The sequence below is a fragment of the Lissotriton helveticus genome, chromosome 7 (genome assembly GCF_964261635.1).
Source record: "Lissotriton helveticus chromosome 7, aLisHel1.1, whole genome shotgun sequence".
Lineage (NCBI taxonomy): Eukaryota > Metazoa > Chordata > Amphibia > Caudata > Salamandridae > Lissotriton > Lissotriton helveticus.
The window spans coordinates 1,701,698,491-1,701,720,368 of record NC_136068.1 but is presented as its reverse complement, the minus strand read 5'-3'; the positions used below and the strand labels follow the sequence as shown (position 1 = coordinate 1,701,720,368).

The following is a 21,878-nucleotide window of genomic DNA, read 5'->3' as shown; positions in this document are numbered from 1 at the left end:
ATATTGTTTCCACGACTCTGAAGATACGTTTTATTCTTGTTATCTATGGTTTAGAAACCATACAATGCTTTTATAGTATTATTTTTTGATACTCTTCTTGCTGTACGCATTATACTTTGCAGCCAGTATTACAATTGTAGCAGTTCATTTCTTTTGCATGAAGACTGTTCAATAAATCCTTTAATTGAAAATGCCCGTCTGTCTATTTCTCTGCACCTCTGATGAAACGAAGCATGCACGATTGACTGAGTAAAATATCTATCTATTGTTTCCACGACCCTGAAGATACGTTTTATTCTTGGGGAAACGAAGTTGTCATGTTTATGCAGTTGTCAGAAACGAATCCCTTCTTGTGGATTTGAGAAAGTTTCTAGTGACCTCTAAGCTAGCTGGCACTCACAATTAAGTCTAATATATTCGATAGAGACCTAGTAGACACAAGTCCTACGTCAAATCTATAGGATATATTATTCCAATGCGCAGAGCCTATTGGGAATATAGGAACTACCCTACAGTGTGGAGTTCTCTGGCTGTGGTGTTTGCATTGAATGCCCAGGTGTGGTTGTCTCGGGAGAGGGAGGAGTTCAGTTGCTTGTCAGTGATCTTGCTCCAGTTACTTTGTGGCGGGCGCAGGCCTGGTTTAGGTGCTTTGGGTTTCTCGACGGTGAAGTGGACGCAGTGGTAGTCAGTCCAAGGTGGTTGCGTTGTGTGGCTCAAGTGGACGCTGTTTACTGCAGCGAAGATGGGTTCGAGGGTGTGCCCTGCCCTGTGTGTCAGTGTGTTGATGAGCTGTTTGAGTCAAATGTTGGCTAAGTTGTCGCGGAGGATGGTGGAGTTGGGGTCGCTGGGGTTGTCGAGGTGGAAGTTGAGGTCTCTGATGAGTATGTACTTCGTGATACAATGGCATGGAGTGGGATGAAGTCAGTGATGGTGTTGGCAAATGGTATCCAGGGACCGGGGGGTCTGTAAATGAGTGTCCCATGGAGTGTGGTCCTGGGGCTCGTCTTGATCTGGAAGTGCAGGTGTTCAGCGGAGGGGAGGGTGTCCCGGGTGGTTGGGTCGGTCCTTCCTTTGGATCTTGTAGCCGTCCGGGATGGGGGTGTTGATGTCGGGGGCAGAGGCGGCATTGGTCCAGGTCTCCGTGAAGAAGGCAATTTCAGGTGAAAGAGAGTAGAGTAGGTTCCAGATTTCCATGGCGTGCTTGTGTACGAAGCGCACATTGAGGAAGTGGTCGAAGTGGTGGTGAAGGTCCGGTGGCAGCTGAGGCAGAAGAACTGGCCGTGGGTTGTGTTTGGTGAGGCCAGTTTGCAGTCTGTGTGTTTTCCGGGGTTGAGTGCGAGGAAGATGTTGGTGTCGTAGAGAAGGGGAGGTAGCATGGGATTAAGGGTGGGGTTTTACACTTCCAAGGTGGAGGTGCTGGGTACGGCTAACAGTGAGGGCTGGGGCAGCAAAGGTTTTGCAAGTGCTGCAGGTTGGAATGGGGGAATGGGAACTCTTTATGCATTGTTCTTTATTGTGGTGGTTACACTCTGACAAAGTATTCCTCGGTGATTACACTTTGACAATGTATTGACAAGGTGTTGGTTGATTATGTCACTTAAAAAATGTTTGATGTCACATAGTCATGTCTTAAAATCTATGCTTAGTGTATGGAGATGTGTTGAAACTGTGGAGTACTTACATAGTTCCTCATTCTTTCTTCTGTCTTTAGATAAACGACATGATCACCAATCTTCCTGTTACATTGAACAAAGGGCAGATACAAGTGGTACAAAGTGGGGCGGTAGCCCTTCTCCAGACTGATTTCGGGCTTCAGGTCTCCTATGAGTGGAAATGGCATTTAATAATTACTATTCCAAGCAGCTACTATGGAGCCACTTGTGGCCTCTGTGGAAACTTCAACCAGAATGACAAGGATGAAATGCAGACTTCAGATGGCACCACAGTCACATCCATCGTAGAGTGGGCCAAGAGCTGGCAGGTCCCAGACCAAGACCCCTTCTGTTTCCATGAGTGTAAAGGGGTATGCCCCACCTGTGATGCCAGCAAGAGGACACTGTATGAAAGTGACCAATTCTGCGGTATCATCAACAAGACGCCCTTCCGCGAGTGCCACAGCAAGTGCGACCCAAAAGACTTCTTTGATAGCTGCCTCTATGATGTCTGCATCAATGGAGGAGCAAAGCAGTTCTTGTGTCATGCCCTCAATGTCTACGCAGTCACCTGCAGGAAGGAAGGGATTAATATCATCGACTGGAGAAGCCTAGCTGGATGTCGTAAGTATCAACATCCTTTGTTAAATGTGACACTTTAGAAAGGGACAAAATACATTGTTGTTAATATTAGAACATTTTCTAGCATTTGCATCAAGAATTTTAGATTCTGTTAAGGACACATAGGGGGGGTTATGCTTCTCAATCCTTACTACTCCCAAAATTGCATCCAATGGAAAAACAGTAAACACATTAAACCACTACATATCCCATGAGGCTTTGAACCACACATCCTAATAACCCACCAATAGTCTCTTGGTATCCTGTACAAAAAAAGAGAGGCATCATTTTCCTAACTCTTTCTTTGCGAACATGTCGTCCAACAAATAAGAACAATATCATAAAATGAATGAGAAAACAGTTCCAAAGACTCTCAACTGAGAGTTTCCACAGTCCATATTGCCACATCCCAATGGACAAAAATCAAAACACAGCAGCCAGTCGAGAATAAAGACCAGTGGAAACAGCCATGCCCACGGGCTTCAATTTTGTTGTGGATCCTAACCTGAAAAGAAAGAATAATATGAATCCCATCTTGACATAAGTCTAATCATAAGGGTGGTCCAAAAAAAACAATTTACACTTTGAAAGACTTTGATAACAATGGTATCATAAATTTTACCTGTTCCAACGGGTGGGATAATCTTCGCTTCAGTGCTCTTAATAGAATCTAAAATTATTGTTACAAATGCTAGACAATGTTTTATTCTATTTTATGTTGGTTCAAAGCTCACCAACAACAACAGAAGAAACATGCACAATAGGTTTAAAGAAAAAAATCTTAAACATAGAATCAGATGACCGATCAGCAGCACAAAGAATATCTTCTAATATAGACCCAAGAGCAAAAGCCTTAGATGCCATAACTCCTGTAGCTAAATAGGCACTGTTAGAAATAGGGGTCTCTAGTTGGCTAGTGTTTGTACCTTCGTTCAAGTAGGGACCCTTCCTTCTAGTCAGGATAAGAGAGTTACACTCCTAAAATAACCCCTGCTGACCCCCTTGGTAGCTTGGAATGAGCAGTCAGGTTTATCTTAAAGGCAGTATGTAAAGCATTTGCACAGAACCCACAGTAATACAGTGAAAGCACTACAAAAGGACACCCCACCAATTTAGAAAAATATCCAAAACAAGACCAAAATGATAAAAATCCAACATACTGTACTTCAAAAATATATACTTTACAAGAGATCCTTAAAATGACAGAAATACCTCAAAACCAAGTTCGTACGAGTCTGTAGCTCCGTCCGGGGCTAACGCGATGCTGAAAACGACAGAGTCTAACAGTTCCATCAGATCGCGTCGGTACGGGTCAGTGATAGCGTGGACAGACTCAGTAACAGTACCTTTCTTCCTGCAGCTGGAACATTAGTGCGAGCCGGTCGATGCAACCATGCAGGGTGAAGTCCCTCTCGATGCAGTACAGGCAGCTGCACGGTGACAATCGTGCAGACTTACGTGCAGGACAAGGCAGTGCTCGATGCGGTGCTGGCAGGTTGCGGTGTAAGCGACAGAGGCAGTTAGCGCGAGCTGGCATCGGGTGAGCACAGACTGCTGTGTGGGATGAAGCAGTGCATCGTGGAAGATAAGAGTGGTGCCCCCAGCCAAAATGCAGTTACGGGTGTCGAAGTCAGCAGCAGCAACAGTGTCGGTGAGACCAGGATGGTGAAGTGATGCGAGGCAGTGCAGTGCCCACAGGTCACGGTGCAAGCAGCAGCTCGATGGCGGCAGCTTCGGTCCTTGTCGTCGGTGAGACCAGGGTTGCGGGGCAAGATCTAAACGGTGCCTTCTGCAATGCCGTCAGGACAAAGAGCCAGCAACAGAGTCGGTCACAGAGTAGGGTACCTTTTTCCTTCGCTGTGGCAATTGAAACAGCGGTTCCAGAAGTGGTACCCAGAGGTTAGTGAAGTCTTTGCAGTCCCTGAGACATCAGAACAGGAGGCAAGCTCTACTTCACTCCCTTGGAGATACTCAGCACATGTAAAGAAAGTTCAGTCCAGTCTTTTCACTGCCCAAGGTAGAAGCAGCAACTACAAGCTAACCCAGCAAAGCAACAACACAGTAAAGGGGGCAGTACTACTCCTGGCAGCTCTTCTTCTTGGCAGGTTCCTTGATTCCAGCGAGTTCTAACATGTTCCTTGAACATCCCCTGCCCCTGTCACTCCAAAGCCAGAGAGTCAATACACATCCTAGCAGAAGCACTCTGGAGGGCTAAGCAAGAAAATACCTACTTTCTAAAAGTGGTATTTTCAAACACAGAATGTAAAAATCACCCTCACTTAAAGATGCATTTTAACATTCTGAGTTCAGGCATGATAAACTTTATTTTCCTATCTTGTTCCCAGGGGTAGTTATGTTTATAAGATGTTATAAGCAAACTCCCCATTCTATCCTATGGGAACAGATTGCCTTGCAATAGTAAAAAATGAAATCAGCAGTATTTCACTATCAGGCCATGCCGCACACACCAGGGCATGTCCTAGCTTTCACAATCACTGCACCCTGCCCACAGAATTATCTTGGGCCTGCCTTAGGGGTGACTAACAAGTACAAAAAGGGAAGGTTAGTGCCTGGCAAGTGGGTACACTTGCCAATTCAACATGGTAGTACCAGAATGCACACAGGCTCTGCAATGGCAGGCCTGAGTTACATTTTCAGCGCTGCTCATGTGAGTGGCATGATCCGTGCTGCAAGCCCACTAATAGAATTTGATTTACAGGCCCTGGCACTCTCAGTGCACTTTACTAGGGACTTATTAGTAAATCAAATATGCCAATCTTGGCCTGTTAAAGGTCTTGACCCACCCCAAAGTCCTGCCAAAGGCACATCTTGAGCCAGACCCAGTAGGAAGGTCCTGAAGCGCTGGGGTACCACCAGCACACAGGCTGATCCAAAGGTCAGGGGCCTTAGGCTCGCTGTATCAATCAATCAATCAATCAAAGCATTTATATAGCGCACTACTCACCCGGAGGGTCTCAAGGCGCTAGGGGACGGGGGGTCCGCTACTGCTTGAACAGCCAGGTCTTGAGCTGCTTCCTGAAGGCAAGGTGGTCCTGGGTCAGGCGGAGGTGGGTCGGGAGGGAGTTTCAAGTCTTGGCGGCCAGGTAGGAGAAGGACCTTCCTCCTGTGGTGGCTCTTCGGATGCGGGGGACGGAGGCGAGGGCGTGGCCGGTCGATCGAAGCTGGCGTGTGGGGGCGTAGAAGTTGAGGCGACTGTTGAGGTATCCTGGGCCTTGGTTGTGTAGGGCTTTGTGTGCATGGGTGAGGAGACGGAAGGTGATTCTCTTGTTGACCGGGAGCCAGTGCAGATCTCTCAGGTGTCCGGAGATGTGGTTGCGTCGGGGGATGTCCAGGATGAGTCGTGCAGAGGCGTTCTGAATCTGCTGGAGTCTCTTCTGGAGTTTGGCGGTGGTTCCGGCGTAGAGGGAGTTGCCGTAGTCCAGACGGCTGGTGACGAGGGCCTGGGTGACCGTCTTCCTGGTCTCGGTGGGGATCCACCGGAAGATCTTACGTAGCATGCGCAGGATGTTGAAGCACGACGAGGAGACGGCGTTGACTTGTCTGGTCATGGAGAGGAAGGAGTCCAGGATGAATCCCAGGTTGCATGCGTGGTCTGTTGGTTTGGGTGCGTTGCCCAGGGCGGGGGGCCACCAGGAGTCGTCCCAGGCGGAGGGTGAAGATCCCAGGATGAGGACTTCCATCTTGTCCGAATTCAGTTTCAGGCGGCTGTTCATCATCCACTTGGCTACGTCGGTCATCCCTTCGTGTAGGTTGGCTCTGGCAGTGGCGGGGTCGTTGGTGAGGGAGAGGATCAGCTGGGTGTCGTCGGCGTAGGAGATGATATTGAGGTTGTGTTGGCGTGCGATGGCTGCGAGGGGGCTCATGTAGACGTTGAAGAGGGTTGGGCTGAGCGAGGAGCCTTGGGGAACACCGCAGATGACTTCGGTGGCTTCTGATCTGAACGGGGGGAGGCGGACTCTCTGTGTCTTTCGGGCGAGGAACGAGATGATCCATTCCAGTGCCTTCTCCTGGATTCCGACGTTGCTGAGGCGCCGCACTAGGGTACGGTGGCAGACAGTGTCGAAGGCCGCGGAGAGGTCTAGGAGGATGAGGGCCGCTGTTTCTTCGTTGTCGAGCAGGGCTCGGATGTCATCGGTGGCTGCGATCAGGGCGGTCTCGGTGCTGTGGTTGGCCCGGAAGCCAGACTGCAAGAGGTCGAGGGATCCGTTCGTCTCGAGGAAGGCGGCCAGCTGCTTGTTGACGGTCTTCTCGATGACTTTTGCAGGAAACAGGAGCAGCGAGATGGGGCGGTAGTTCTTGAGGTCGGTGGGGTCGGCTGATGGCTTCTTTAGTAGAGCGCTGAGTTCGGCGTGCTTCCAGCTCTCCGGGAAGGTAGCGGTGTTGAAGGAGGTGTTGATGATGTCCCGCAGGTGGGGTGCGATGACAGCGTCGGCCTTGTTGAAGACGTGGTGAGGGCAGGGGTCGGTCGGAGATCCGGAGTGGATGGAGTTCATCGTGCGGATGGTGTCTTCGGTGCTGATCGGGGTCCAGGCGCGGAGGGTGGTGGTGGGGGGCGGTGGTTCAGTCGTGGCGTGCGTCGGTTGAGTGCTGAAGCTGTTGTGTATGTCCGTTTGTCCGCGATCTTGTTGTGGAAGTAGGAGGCGAGGGAGTTGCAGAGGTCTTGCGAAGGGGTGATGTCGTTGTTTCCGGCGTTGGGGTTGGAGAGCTGTACAGGAGACTATGCTCCCAGTATATCCAATGTTGTCCAGAATGATCACCAGCTGCCTTGTTTGCAGACTGCTGCCACAAACCTTCCAAAGAAGGGCATTCTTTCTGCTCCCTGCAGAATTCCTTTCTGGTGAGGCCACCTTCTTGCTGCCAATGGGTCAGCTCAGATAAGTCCCTCAGTTTAGCTACCTGCTCCCCTGTAGGTACCGGGGTGTCCCCCTCAAGGTAAGCCTCCTCCTGGACTGTGGGAACCTCCGGGCCAGATTCCCGCGCCCCCTGCCCTTTCTCATGGCAGGAACTGGGCCACTGTTTAAGGCTCTAGGTCCTTCCGATCACTCTTTCCGGCAGACATTGACGGAGTGGTCAAGCATGCCCACTTTGGCAACCCAATCTCCAAGTGAGACTAGAGCTCAACATTCTTCCACAAGGACTGCTCCAAGTCATTCCCTAGCAGACAATCTACAGGCATGGAAGGGCCCACAGCCACCCTCAAGGGACCTGGGACCCCTACCCCATTCAAAGGGAACCTGCACCACCATATACTGGTGCTCTGAGTTGTCCATGGCAACTACTTGTTTGGATGCCCTGAGGACTACTTGTTCCTCAGAGAACAGGTGACACTGGACTGAGGTCACACTGGGTCCAGTATCTCTGAAAGCCTCCACCCTTTTCCTATTGATGGTCACCCAGATGCTGTATTGTTTTGTGTTAGGGGGCACCTGATTTCCTGGGACCATCGCACTGTGCCCTAGTGAGATGAATGTCATTTCTGAGGGATCCCCACCCTCCTGTGGGCACCCCTACTCCCCAAGTGCCACATTAGCCAACACCTTGGTCTGCCTACTGGAGGGCGGCTGGTCCCTCTTGGGGCACTTGGGATCCCCCATTATGTGACCCACCTGCTTACAGGCAAAGCACATCCGGGGGTCCGTCTCAGCAGGCTTTCTTGAAGAGACCCCTTGTTTCTTATCTCCTGGGGGATGGGAATCTTTACCCGGGGAATTAGTTTGGGTCCCTTTAGAGAACTGTGCTTTACCCTTGTTGTTAGAACTGGGGGTCTCTATTTGGCTGACGTAGGTAACTTAGGCCAAATAGGGACCCTTGCTTCTAAGTCAGGGAAAGGAAGGACACCTTCTCAGATAGCCCCTGCTCACCCCCTCCGTAGCTTGGCATGAGCAGCCAGGCTTTTCTCCAAAGCAAATGTGTAAAGTATTTGCAACCCCACTCTCTGTAACCCAATGATGACACCACAAATGGACTCCACACGAGTTTCATAAAAAACAAGTATATGTTTATATAAAAGACGACACAAAAAAATCCAACATTTGCATTTTTATAATATTTCACCCGGCCGGTTTTTAGGCCAGCAAGCCCTTTTAGTCTCTTGCAGTATTAATGAGCAATTCTAGATGATGCAATGCAGTCCTAATGCAATGCTATGCAGCTCGTAATGCAAGAATCAGGCACTTCGCAATGTAAAAATAATGCAATGCATAATGCAACAATCAGGCAGTTTGTTATGCAAAATCATGCAATGGGTAATGCAAAAATAAGGTAGTTCGTTATGCAGAAATAATGCAATACGTAATGCAACAATCAGGCACTTCGTTATGCAGAAATAATGCAATGCGTAATGCACAATCAGGCAGTTCGTAATAGGAAAATGATGTAATGTGTAATGCAACACTCAGGCAGTTCGTAATACCAAAATAATGTGCTCTGGCACCGGTCATGGTGCTCCCGGTGGTCTTTATGCCATTCCCGCTGACTCACGTCATCTGCTGCTAAAATATGCCCCCAACACAGGTATGGTGTAAAACAAAGTGTAGCTCCACACTCCGGCCCCGGTACTGCCACTCCTCAGCAAGTACTGGCTGCAATACGGACTTCAGCTGAGGCTCGGGCTGCAAAGGGAGGAAAGGCCAAGAGCGCTTCTCTCGAAGCTTGTACCCTGCCCCAGGCACGACACTCGCATGCTAGCGGAGCGTTACCTGGGGGGTGCTATCTCACTCTCCTCTCCTGGTCACTTGGGCGTCCAAAGCGACTTTGTTGATCTTGGGCAGTGGACACAACCCAACCCCCCACGGGGTTGGTTCAAGGTTCCTCCTTAGCAAAGATAGGCTCGGACCGGCGGCACAGCTCTTCTAGAGATGCCGGTCCGAGCCAATGACAATAAAGCAGAACTCAGGCGGCATCAGGGCACACGCACAGAACGTCGCTGAGACTCACTGAAGATCCAGGTGCCCACGATCACAGGGCAATCCTCACGACGGTCTCAGGCTGCACAAAGTACACACACACAGCGTCGCTGAGACTCACTTGGAGTCCGGTGTACACGATCACGGGACAATCCTCACGAAGGTCTCAGGCTGCACGAAGCATATGCACGGAGCGTCGCTGGGACTCCCTTAGATTCCAGGTGCCCACTATCACAGGGCAATCCTCACGATGATCTCAACCTGCTCATAGTACACACACACACCGTCGCTGAGACTCACTTGGAGTCCAGGTTTACACGATCACGGGACAATCCTCACGAAGGTCTCAGGCTGCACGAAGCACATGCACGGAGCATCGCTGAGACTCCCTTAGATTCCAGGTGCCCACTATCACATGGCAATCCTCATGAATGTCTCAGGCTGCATGAAGCACACACACACAGCGTCGCTGAGACTCACTTGAACTCCGGGTGCACACGATCATGGGACAATACTTACGAAGGTCTCAGGCTGCACGAAGCAAACACACACAGCATTGCTGTGACTCACTTGGACTCCGGGTGTACACGATCACGGGACAATCCTCACGAAGGTCTCAGGCTGCACAAAGCACATGCATGGAGCGTCGCTGAGACTCCCTTAGATTCCAGGTACCCATGATCACAGGGAAATCTTCACAAAGGTCTCAGGCTGCACGAAGCACACACACACAGCGTCGCTGAGACTCACTCAGACTCCAGGTACACATAATCACAAGGCAATCCTCAGGAAGGTCTCAGGCTGCACGAACCACACGCATACAGCATCACTGAGATTCACTTATATTCCGGGTGCACACGATCATGGGGCAGTTCTTACGAAAGTCTCAGGCTGCAAAAAGCACACGCACACAGCGTCGCTGTGACACCTCTGGAAACTTTCGTGTTACTGAGTTTCCAATATAGGGAGCCAGCTCTCCTCGGCCCCTTGTGGACAAGTTACTTCAGGACACAGCACCCAGCAAAGTCCTTTCAAACAGGGAGACAGAGCACACAGCTAAGTCCATTAGCCTCTCCTTGGTTAAAGCAGGAGACTGCAGTCTAGCCCCAGAACACACAGCAAGGGTCAGTCCTTTCCTTCAGTCTCTTCAGCTGTTTCTACCTTGGCAGGGGTTCCTCTTGACCACAAAGTAGTTTCAATCATTTTCAGTCTTGATCAATCCAATCCAATGTTCAGGGGCTTCAGCTCTCATATTTATACCCCTAAATGTCTTTGTGTTCAGGGGTGCACTGACCCCTGTCCAAACCAGTTCTGGGTGTCTCCCTGCCAGTGACACCTTCTTCCTTTGATTAGTAGGGGTCTGGATCCTCAATCACTCAGCAGTAGATGGAGTCATTTTTTTATGGCGCTAGCCCAGGCCTCTTCACCTCCAGGGGCTACTCCTTTCCCCTACACTCGAGATGCATGTCAGCCTGTTGCTGTCTCACCTCCTCCCCTGGGTCAAGACATTCCCCAGATCCTATCAATCAGTCAATCTTCAACCAGGCAGAGCAACACAGAAATGTTAGAACACAAAAAAACAGCCACTTCTAAAAGTGTGGTTTCTAAACACACAATGCAAAAACCACCTTCACAAAAAGATGTGTTATTAAATTGTGAGTTCAGGCATACTAAACTTCACCTCTCCATCTTAAGCCTATGGGAAGATATGCTGGAAACATTTTACACAGCCTCCCCATTCTGTCCTATGGGCAAGACGGCCTTTCAACAGTGAATAACGAAATAGAGATTATTTCACTGTCAGGACATGGTACACAGTTGTGTCCAACAGTATAGCAACATCAATAAGTGTACAAAGAAAAGCACATTTTCAAGTCCTTTAATTGTTCACAATTCCACTTGAACAAACAGCCGGAGTGTTTCGTTGAATGACGACTTTTTCAAGGCTGTAGAAGTCAAAAATAAATGAAAAAACCCATAAGCAGCAAAAACAGAAACAAATGTAAGGAGAGTAAAGAAAAGAAAACAGAGAAAACACAAAAAACACAACAATATTCACCAGAAATAGGCAAACAATATTTTCTGTTATTTAAGAGAGATGCCAAGCAATTTACACACATATCCAACCTTTTCTCTTGGTATTTTCAAAGACATTGGGATATCTTGAGAGTGACAGAAGACGTGCCCTTTTGTGTGAAGAGGGTTACCAGAAAAATACCATAAAGAGCCAGTGAAAAGATCATATACTCATCAATAAGTCAAACCCGTTACATAGAGAATCCACCAAAGGGTGACCCCTCAGTTGTTGTTAATATGTGACTGATATCTTGGAAATGGTGGTGTATCCTAAACAAGGTCATTAAAAAAAAACAAAAATATCAACTACCTTAACCATGCAGTAGTTGATAGAGTACGTCATTTCATGAGCTGGTGTATTTCTCATCCAAAGATAATATGTACAGTTCAACACAACACAGTTGTATTGAGCCTGAAAATACAATGCACTTAGATCAAGTACATATATCTTTTTTAGTGACGCTTCTACCTAACAACAAAAACAAAGAAGTAGAGATGTCCCATTTTTATGAATATAGGGACAATATACAAATGAATACCCGTAAATTGAAAGTTAAGAGATCGTAAAAAGGGAAAAAATTGATTCACTCGAAAAGAAAAAGCAAAAGAGGAGTATCTTAAACATGTATTTTTGATCACTCTACACAATTGATTTACTGACAGCGTAATAGACACATAATGTATTAAGGTAGTGATCCTAAGAATCTTAAAAGGAATTCTAACCCAAGTGGTAGTGAGACAAAAATGTCAGGCATGTTAAAGACAATATTTCATATATATAGTTTAAACTGAAAATCCTCAATTCATATGAACAGCAGATGTACTAAATACTAAAGACATTTTCTGTTTAAACTATATAAATGAAATATTGTCTTTAACATGCCAAAAAAGTAAAAGAACTAGTATTTCGTACATAATGGTCTGCGATATGGTAGTAGTGCACACCAATCACTTTAAGTCAAGTGCAAACACAAGTCCCATCCTCACTGCTGACAACCAATGTTAGAAATGGGGGTCTCTAGTTGGCAAGGGTTTGCATCTTTATCCCAGTAGGAACCCTTCCGTCTAGTCAGGATAAGGGAGTCAGGCCTATCTTAGAGGCAGTGTGTAAAGCATTTGCACATAACCCACAGTAATATAGTAAAAACACTACAAAAAGACACCACAACAGTTTAGAAAATTATCCAATATTTTTATATATCCAAAACAATAAAAATCCATCATACAGTACTTTAAAAATATATACTTTGAAAGATATCTTTAAAATTGCAGAAATACCTCAAAAACACAGTTCGTACGACTCAGTAGCTCCTTCCAGGGCTCCCATGATGCTGAAAGCAACAGAGTCTTACAATTCCAGCCGTCCTCGTCAGTACGGGTCAGCTAAAGCATGGACAGACTCCGTAACAGTACCTTTCTCCTTGCGGCTGACACGTTGGTGTGAGCCAGCTGTGGCAACCGTCAGTGTTGCATTGCAAAAATGGAAGCGGGGCAGGGTGAGACGCCCTCTTGATGAGGTGCAGGCAGTGGCTCAGTGACGATCGTCCAGACAGCGTCAGTGAGACCAAAGCTTATGGTGCAGGGTGAGGCAGTGCTCGATGCGGTGCTGGCAGGTTGCGGTGCAAGCAATAGAGCCGGTTAGCAGGAGCTGGCGTTCGTTGGCCCAGACTGCTGTGTGGGACGAGGCGGTGCGTTGTGAAACTTACAAGCGGTGCCCCCAACCATGATGCGTTCACGGGTGTCGAAGTTTGAAGCAGCGACAGTGTCAGTGAGACCAGGATGGTGAAGTGAAGCGAAGCTGTGCAGAGTGTGGTGCCCACAGGTCACGGTGCAAGCAGCGGATCTGTGGCGGCGGCGGTCATCTTCGACGGTAAGACCAGGGTTGCGGTGCCGGTGAGGGGGATCAGGCCTAGGGCAATCTGATTTTAAACAGGACCAGACTTCCTTATCAAAGCCTTTACACAGGTTTAACTGCATATACTCAGCTACTGCTGGAGCAGAGGTCCAATCTGAGGATCTAGGGTGTACAATTTCAAAAGTGTCAAAAGTGAAGGGGGTGGCAAGAGAAAGCGAGATGGAACATTTATGTTTCTTATAACGTTTGCGAGCAAGAATCTGTATCAGTATCAGTAGCTGAGGAAAGTGCAGGAGGGGTGGAAAGTTTGGGTGTGTCCCTGCACTATATACATGGTCAGTTAAGGAGTCCTGAGTCACTTTAGAAATGACATCCATATGAGACCATGATGAAGCAGAGGGAGCAGAAGAAGAGGGGTGAGTGGGACTTCCAAATGGGGAAAGAGTGGAAGAGCGGCCTGCAGCTCATCTAATTGCTTGAAAATGGGCTGAAGGGCTGAACTGAGGGCTTTATCTAAGGACCTTTAGACGGATTTGTCAATCATTTCATCCATACCCTCAACATAATAATAGTCTTTATTCTCATTAGGCAACTAGGCTTCAAAGCCCTGATAAAATGTCTTGTAGTCAGACATGGTCACAGGAAGGAACACACATCACATATTATTAATATGTGATGTGTGTTCACTAAAATATTAATACAGGGAGAGGCACAGAAGAGAGCCTGAAATGTGTCTATTACAGCCTTGCCCAGCTCAGGGATCAGTAGTTCAAGTAGAGCAATAAGCTGGTATCACAATATAGAGATTATTTACCTCACAAGGAAATTAATTGCCCAGGACTTCGACACAGGGGAAACATCTGAAATAGCCTGGAATCAATAATAATTCAATAGAGATAAAATACAGCCCCAAGTGACACTATAACAATCCTAATTCTTTCAGCCCAGGGAGAAACTGCACCAGCTTTGTCACAGGAAAGCTGCTGGGCTAAAGAAAGACAATCCAGCGGCTTTCCCAGAGGCACCCGCGTGTAGCCCAATTGAACTATACCTGCATACACGCTCCCAAAATGGGCTAGCCGCACTGCGGCTGTGTGAACTACCAGGGACAGAAGGGGGATAATAAGGAAATTAAAAACCAACGAAGGGACACCTAATTAAAGTGAGGACCAGTGTAACACGCACCGCAGACCATGGGTAAGAGCGCGGACGTAAAGCATCCGTGCGAAAGAGTTGGGTGTGTACCGCCTAGAGACAGTACCTGTGAACTAAACACAGGTATGTGCAAGAATAAACTTGATCTAGAAGCACATTATAAATTCCCAGTAAATGAATCCTTTATCATAAAAAAGGCATAAACAAACATGCATAGCTAGACATAATAGAGAGGTACTTATCTTGACTGTGGGGCAGCAATGGGAGAGGCAGGAAGATGGTGCCTCTCTGTTTTGTATATGATAAGAGACTATTGGTGGGTTTATAGGAGGCGTAGTTCAAAGCCTCATGGAATATGCAGTGGTTTAATGTGCTTACTGTGTTTTCTTTGGCTGCTAATTTGGGAGTAGTAAAGATTGAGAAGCTTAATCATAGCCTCGGGTCAGCCATAGAATTAGAAGAGTTAGGTTGGTTCGCAAAGTCACGATTCACAGGAGTTTCAAAACAACCTGCCTATTGAAAAGTAATAGGCATGTTTCTATTTGTTTATCTCCTTTGATTGGCTGCAAACACAGGGATGGTAACCTGCAAGGTGCAACAGCCCACCGTCCCTTGCATTCCCAAATAGGGAACTCTTTGTTTTTAAAGCAAAAAGGAATCAGTGCTGCTTTCAAAAATAAAAGATTTTCATTTAGGAAAACATCAGAGAGAGCAGGCAGTGGTGTCTTACCTGGACCACTCCCTCCTCCCCAAGAGGCTGCCAGCATGACTCCCAACGTGGAATAGGGCCCTACTGAGTCCCTTTTCCTTTTTAGATCGAGCAATCAGCATTTGCGCTGTAGCTTAAAGACCTCTTGTGTGTGTTTTAGAAGTTGAACTCCACCCATTCCTTGCAGGTGCTTTTAATTTTTCTGGGTTGGTGTCCTTTAAAAAAACTTGCTTTACAACAGGCAATCTGCCGTCTTTGTCCCTCCTTCTCATTTCCAGTTTTCTCTGTGCAGCACCGACTAAGTACAACATCATTACCCTTTACGTGTTTATGTCTTTGTGCGGGGACTACTTTTCTTCATCATGTGTTTCCCTTCCTCAGCGCCACACATCCAGAGCGCTTCCCATTTGTAGAAACTTCAAAAGGACCAGGGGCCATATTATCAAGAAAGGGCGATAGATTATCGACGCTTTTATCGGCAGGAAACTGCCGCTAAAGCGGTGATAATGGGCTTGATAATATGCCCTTGTGAATTCCTATAGAAGCCCAGGTTAACACCAGAACCTGGGCTTCTATGGGAATTCACAGGGGTATATTATCAAGCCCATTATCGCCGCTTTAGCGGAAGTATCCAGCCGATACAAGCCGCAATAATGTATCGCCATTTCTTGATAATATCGCCCCAAACCACTTCCTTGTTAGACTGGCATATGCAAAGTTGATAACAAGGAATTAACTTCACTGATATTAATGACTATGCAATAGCACAGCGCACATTTACACCGCTACTTTATTCGTTTAGTCTATCAGCAATCTCTATAATGTTGCGGGCGTACCCTGGTGACGTCACAATCGAAGGCGGCTTCCTTTCTGCTGACACAGGGGAGAGACCCCATGGTTGTTTCTTTGACAAAGTTAGTGAGGGCGCCGTTGGCCTAAGTGAGTATTTATCTTCTTCAGACCCGCCTTGGTAGCTGCTGCTGAGCCACACAATCCACTCATGCCTGGGCCGGTGCTTGCTGCTGGAGGGAGTCATTGCAGCGAGGTGTAGCCGGGGCCATACAATTCCCGCTCCTCGAGAAGACTCAGTCACAGAGTAAGTTATGCCTCAGGGTATCTTACTTTTTTTCAAAGTGTACTTAAAATGTTGGTAATAGCACTAGCACGCCGCCAGTGCTACTGGTCCTATTACTTTCAGTGCCAGCGCACTTAATTCGGTACAGCTCACAAATGGGTGCAATCCCCTCTTTTCATCTGGGCAGTGTGTGGGCTCTTCATTCACATTACGTTATGTAAGTTATTTCATTCCGTGTTGTGTTGCAAAGGCCTGCTTGGGAACTGTTTAGCAGTGAGCCTAGTGTATTCAAATCAGAACCCCTCTCCCTATGCACTGAGGTAAAAGCATTGCTATTTACAATCTCATGAGTTCTAACTCAAGTAAATCCGAGACCGATTGCATTTCCAATGATTGTTTAATCAGTTACCGCCTAATCATAAAAGGAAGCAGTAACTGGTCAGTGGCTTTTACTAGAATTGTAGTTGCAAACTTTTGACCATACCAAATCGTAATTGGGAAGAAACTCCCCTTGGACATCCTTTCCAAATTTCGATTCAGCATGGTTCTCATAAACATATTTTAAGACTTGAGAAAGATTTTCCAACTAGTAAAATGGGTGTTGTATAGGGGACTGAGAAATGTGCATGGTTTTCTTTAAAGATAAATTCTGCAAAACGTGCAAAACAGCACAGAATACGAACCCAGCACTTAGCATTATATTTTAGCTAGAAATGTGTCCTTGCATTCATTTTAGATTCAAAGATGCATTTCATGCTAAATAAGCTAAAAAAAACAAAAGTGCCACCAGCAACAACTTCTTGCATTCTGGTTATCTGCATTCGTCCTGTGCTCCTGCATTACATTTTGTGTAGTTACACAACCTTGGCAAAGTTTCAGAAATTTTGCTTAGCAGGCGTAAGATGAAATCTGCAAAATGACTCAAAAATTATCTTAGCATAAACTCAGGCACACTTCTGTACATTAGGAAAAGGCATTTTGTGTTTCAAACCCACTAATTTTCTAAAATACCTTCATACGTCAAGCTCCTAGTTGGCAAAATATTTTCAATGGGGTATTAAGAAAACAGGGAGAGGCCAAATGATGGTGGTCATGCGTTGATCACTTCATGTCTTTACTACGCCAACACTCTCTATTTAGGAGTTGCGGAGGCACTGGTGTGCCACTTGAAGGTGGTCCGAAATGCCGTTGTCAGGCTTCTTCTATGTCTTCCTAGGCATTCGTCCACCATACCTCCATTGTAGGCTCTCCATTGGCTGCCCATCAGGAACGGATATTATTCAAACCCCAGTTTCTGGTGCATAGGGCAGTGTATTTAGCTGGTCCAGATTATCAGGCGAAGCAATTCGCTCAGTATCCTTTTTCTAGAACGCTGCACTCCTCCTCTGCCTCTCTGTCGATGCCACACTTTGAACTGGTCCTCAGGGGAGGCAAACCCTTCTGCTTTCTGCCACATAAAGCCTGGACCAAACTCCCATGCGATGTATGTCTGATTCCCCTCGAGACTGCATTCCATTGAAAATTGAAAAGCTGGCTCTTCCCAGTGTGACAGGGACGTGTGTGTTAGCTGGCTGGTGTGTCCCATGGGTGTTTTGTCTTCTAGCACGGGGACACCCCTTCGAGTAGCTGTGGGCTTTATAAATCTCTTCATTCATTCAAATGTAGAGGACTTCAGTGGGACCAATGCCAAGCAAAAACCCGATGATGCCTTCCTAGGGTACAACTTTAGACTTTACCACTCTGAGTTTTCCTGCCTTCGATGTTGAGAGCCTCAAGCTTCCCGACAGATCTGAGGCTTCAACCGAAGACCTACGCTTTAGCAAGCCATCATCGATGAGCCCCTAATCAGGTCCTGTCTGAAACCAGATCCAAAGACGACCTCATGAATGAGGACTTTTCACCATAAAAATTACTATATGTTTGAAAGTAAACTTTCCACTGGGACAAATCTGCTCCCTGTATCTGACCCCCGCTCCATCGTGGCCTGCCTTATCTTTTGACTTTTATCCGGTCCTCCGGGACCAGATGCCGCGGCTGGTGCTATGCGCTTTTTGGCAATATATCTATTTCAAACATCCAAAAATCATGTCTCTTCTTCCCCACCTCATATTTTTGTTGTTTTGGTGACTATTTGCTCAATGAGATTTACTCTAGTTTCAGAGTGGGATTTTTATTGTTCTGTGTTTTCTACTTTTTAGCTGTTTTGGTACTCTTAAGTGCTTTCTTCCTAAGGCAAGCCGCCTGTCTGCTCTGTGCAAGATCTACAAAGGGTGCCACTCAGGTTTAAATTATTGAGACCTAGATGGACCTAGAAAGTAATAATGCCATAATTGCTTGAAGAGTATCTTATTCAACTAATAATACACTTTCTCACAAGACACAAAATCCAACAATTATAAAGAGTATGACTACTTAATTGCATCAACTGAAAACACCACAATAAACAGGACTGCATGCCAATGGTGATTGGTCATATTTGAGAGTTGAGGGGCTTTTCTACTTGGTCCGGATTTTAGCAGGGTGACTAAAATGAGTAAACCTGACTTCTCGGGTGCTCGGGCTCGGCTCGGGGGCCTAAACTCAGTGAGACAATGTTGAAAGCAATGGGGTTAAATAGTGCATTTTAAATCACAGTTTTCACTTATAATTTGCTAAAAAGCCATGAACTCTAAAAGGCACTCATTAATTATTCAGATACGTACATGGAGTGCTAACTAAGCCTGACACTCCCAAGGAATTGATCCTATTTCTTTCAAATTGTGCTATGAGGGTCCCCTCCCCATATGCCAATAATGATCCTCAACATGCTTGGGACAACAATTTGTCATGCCCATTGCAAATACCACGTGTCCCCTTCATGTTGGCACTTAATACCAATGTTCTGTGCATGCTTCAGCCATTAGCAACACGCAGTGCAGGCTTTTTTCACAGCACTCTTTTCTAAATAGGAACACAAGCTGGAAAAGGTTAGGGTGGCAGGCGCTCACAGTAGTGCCCAAGCTTGAAGTACCGGGGTCTACCTTTACTAGTTACAGTCCTGTTCATTATCAGGAGGGAGCCCATGAAGTTCTGAATTCTGAAATCACCAGCACTTGACATTGTGCCTGATGGCTGGGTCAAGAAACTTGATGCGCATGTGTTAGCCATCAAATAGATTTGATTTTCATTTGATTTTGGGATTTATAGAGTGCCTGGCTACTCGAAGGCTTCCCCGCGCTGACCAAAAGTACTATGGTAGGAGAGTAGTCCACTTAGATTCACTGCCTCAGAGTGTCTATTCCTCACTTGAATAGAAGGTTAGCATTTTGTCTACGATACAAATAGTAAATAACCGTTTATTATTCAGTATTAGCATAGTAGAAAAAAGACAGAAATTAGAGAGAGCGGAACACCGAAAATGACATGAGTATGTCGTCCATGTTGCATGTGCTACATGTGTTAGCACACACAGCTAGGCCTGCTTGCTTTACCAATGCTTAATTTGAATGTGTTTGGTGCCTTTAGCTTTCACATTTTCCGTCTCTGGTTTGGAATGGGGTAGATACACCAAGGTCTGTCTTTTTGAAGGGAATCAAGCATTGTAACTTAAATTGTTTATATATCTGTCTGTAGTGTTTCATGCTTTACAAACAACCACGCCGAATATAGAGTTTTTATTGTGGGTAGAGAAAGTCGGATAGGAAGGATATGAGAAGGGATATGATATCCTGACGGAAGGATTTGAGGAGGGATGTGTGGATTTCCTTAACTTTTTAGGTCGAGCTGGACAGCGCTTGCACTGTCTCTTCGACACCACATTCTTTATTTCAATTTGTTAAAGGCATGCATTTGTCATGCCTTCTTAGGTCTCGCCTACGCAGTACGCATGCGCTACATAGAAAAAAAGACCTTTAGCTATTGATTCAGTTTTGCTGCCAAAACGTGCATGCATTTCATTACTTTGAATGGCAACGCGTGCACGTTTGGCGAATCCCTTGCGTGAGCGAACTTTCAAACCATCTGTTGGTAATTAACAGATGGTTCTGGCTTGCTCCCGCAAGGGAAACAGGCTCAGGCCCCCTCCTCTCGCCCCTCCCCCTGCTGCCTCTCGTCAAACTTTTTTTTTTACTTTGAGCGTGAGGCGCGCACGCTTGTATTCCTTTGGGATAGCCCAGGATTGAGCTAGGGGCGTGCGTGGAAGCACGCGCACCCTAACCCAGCAGGTTTCTACTTACACATGAATGGCATTTTAAGTCATCTTAGTTTGTCCGGGAAAATCCCAGTCACTGAGAAAGTTCTCGGCCGGTGGTCTCCCCTGCTCACTACAGCGGCTGCGGAGTGCCTGGAGAGGCAGCTATGGGTTCCCTTTCTTCCTTGGAGTGTGACAAAAGCCCGCTTTCTTCTCAGGTTCCACTCGATGCGGCTGCTCCTCCTGCTCCCGCCGCCCCCGGAGCCGCCTCAATGAGCAGGGAAGCCCACCAGCCGAGACCCACTCCGCCACATCGGCAGCGGGGCTGAGCCTGGTCCCCCTCCTCAGAGCCAGTCTATCGCCTTTCACTCTTTTATTTATTCTTTATCCCTTGGATCGGGACTCGATGTGGAGCAGGATTATCGAGGACTAGGGCGACAGAGCCTGCAGATACCTGGGAGGTGAGCGGGCGGCGTGGGGTGGTCGCTGGCCAGAGGGGACTCCGGTCATGCTGGGGTACAGCCTGTGATTTCGTCGGCCACTGGGCTGAGGGGTGTGGGGGGTGGCAGGTGGCGTCTTTGTGGCCCATTTAAACTTGTTTCTGGGACCAGATATGAGAGGGGAGATCCGGGATAAAGCCCGGCTCCTGCAGTCCATGTGAGAGCTAGGTACCACCAAGCACAAAACATCTCCTGCCTCTTCCTCTCCAAAGGCCGGCTCGCCCCCAGTTGGCTAAGAGTGCTTTTATTTTGGGTGCGTGCCATGCTGAGTGACTTACTAGCCCTGCACCTCCCTGTGCTTGCCTTCACCGGCCCAGCATTTTGTGTAATTAAATGTGGCAGCTAATGCCGTCTCACTGTAAGGGGCTTTGATTGCTGAGGCCACTGGTTACTTGAACTATTTCTGACAGGATTGCCTCCTTACCCGAGTTCTTTACATAATGCACTCTCAGTTTTATTTAAATCTTGTGTGTTGTATTTGCATGTGCTTAAACTGTGCTTCACAAGTATCACTAGGTTGTCTTTTTAAACATAGACTTAAACTGGAAATAATGGGGCCCCGTATGAGGTTGCATGATACCTGTCAAAGTAACCAGGGGAGACTTCTGGGGTTGAAATGATGCTTCAGCAGTGCATTGCATTCGAATGGCCTTTTCAGGGGATGTTGCTGTGAAACCGGTCGCTTTTTGTTTACTGAGTCTTGGGGAATAACGGGGGTTGGCCCTTTCATAAAGGAGTAGCCAGAGCGTAAACAGATGTGGTTGCAGTGCAACGTCTTCCTGGGTGGCCACAAAGTTTGCACTGTGTTGTCCCGGTACAAGGCTGGGCCGCCTTACTTGTCTACTTTAGTTTATAGGACTAGTGGAATACGGGATAACATTAGAAGTCATTTCCGCATAATGGGGACATACCGAGTTGCACACGCACAATTGGGGCCAGTATGGCTATTTCGAGAGGAAGACTAGTAAAATAGAAACAATCCGTGTTTAAGCTAGGGATTTAAGATGGCAATAAGGACGCAGTTTATTAACCAAAAACATTGTGGGATTTGTAGTTATGGTTCAATTAAGATGATCCATCCAACTGATGAGAAAAAAAACTGCATGGAGTGATTGGTAAAAGAATGATAAAAACTGGAACA

The 21,878-nt window shown here is 46.9% G+C and overlaps 1 pseudogene; it reads left to right on the top strand.

The window, feature by feature from the left end:
* Window positions 1-21,878, top strand: part of LOC144769647 (IgGFc-binding protein-like) — a 1,000,379-nt pseudogene that overhangs the window by 715,989 nt on the left and 262,512 nt on the right.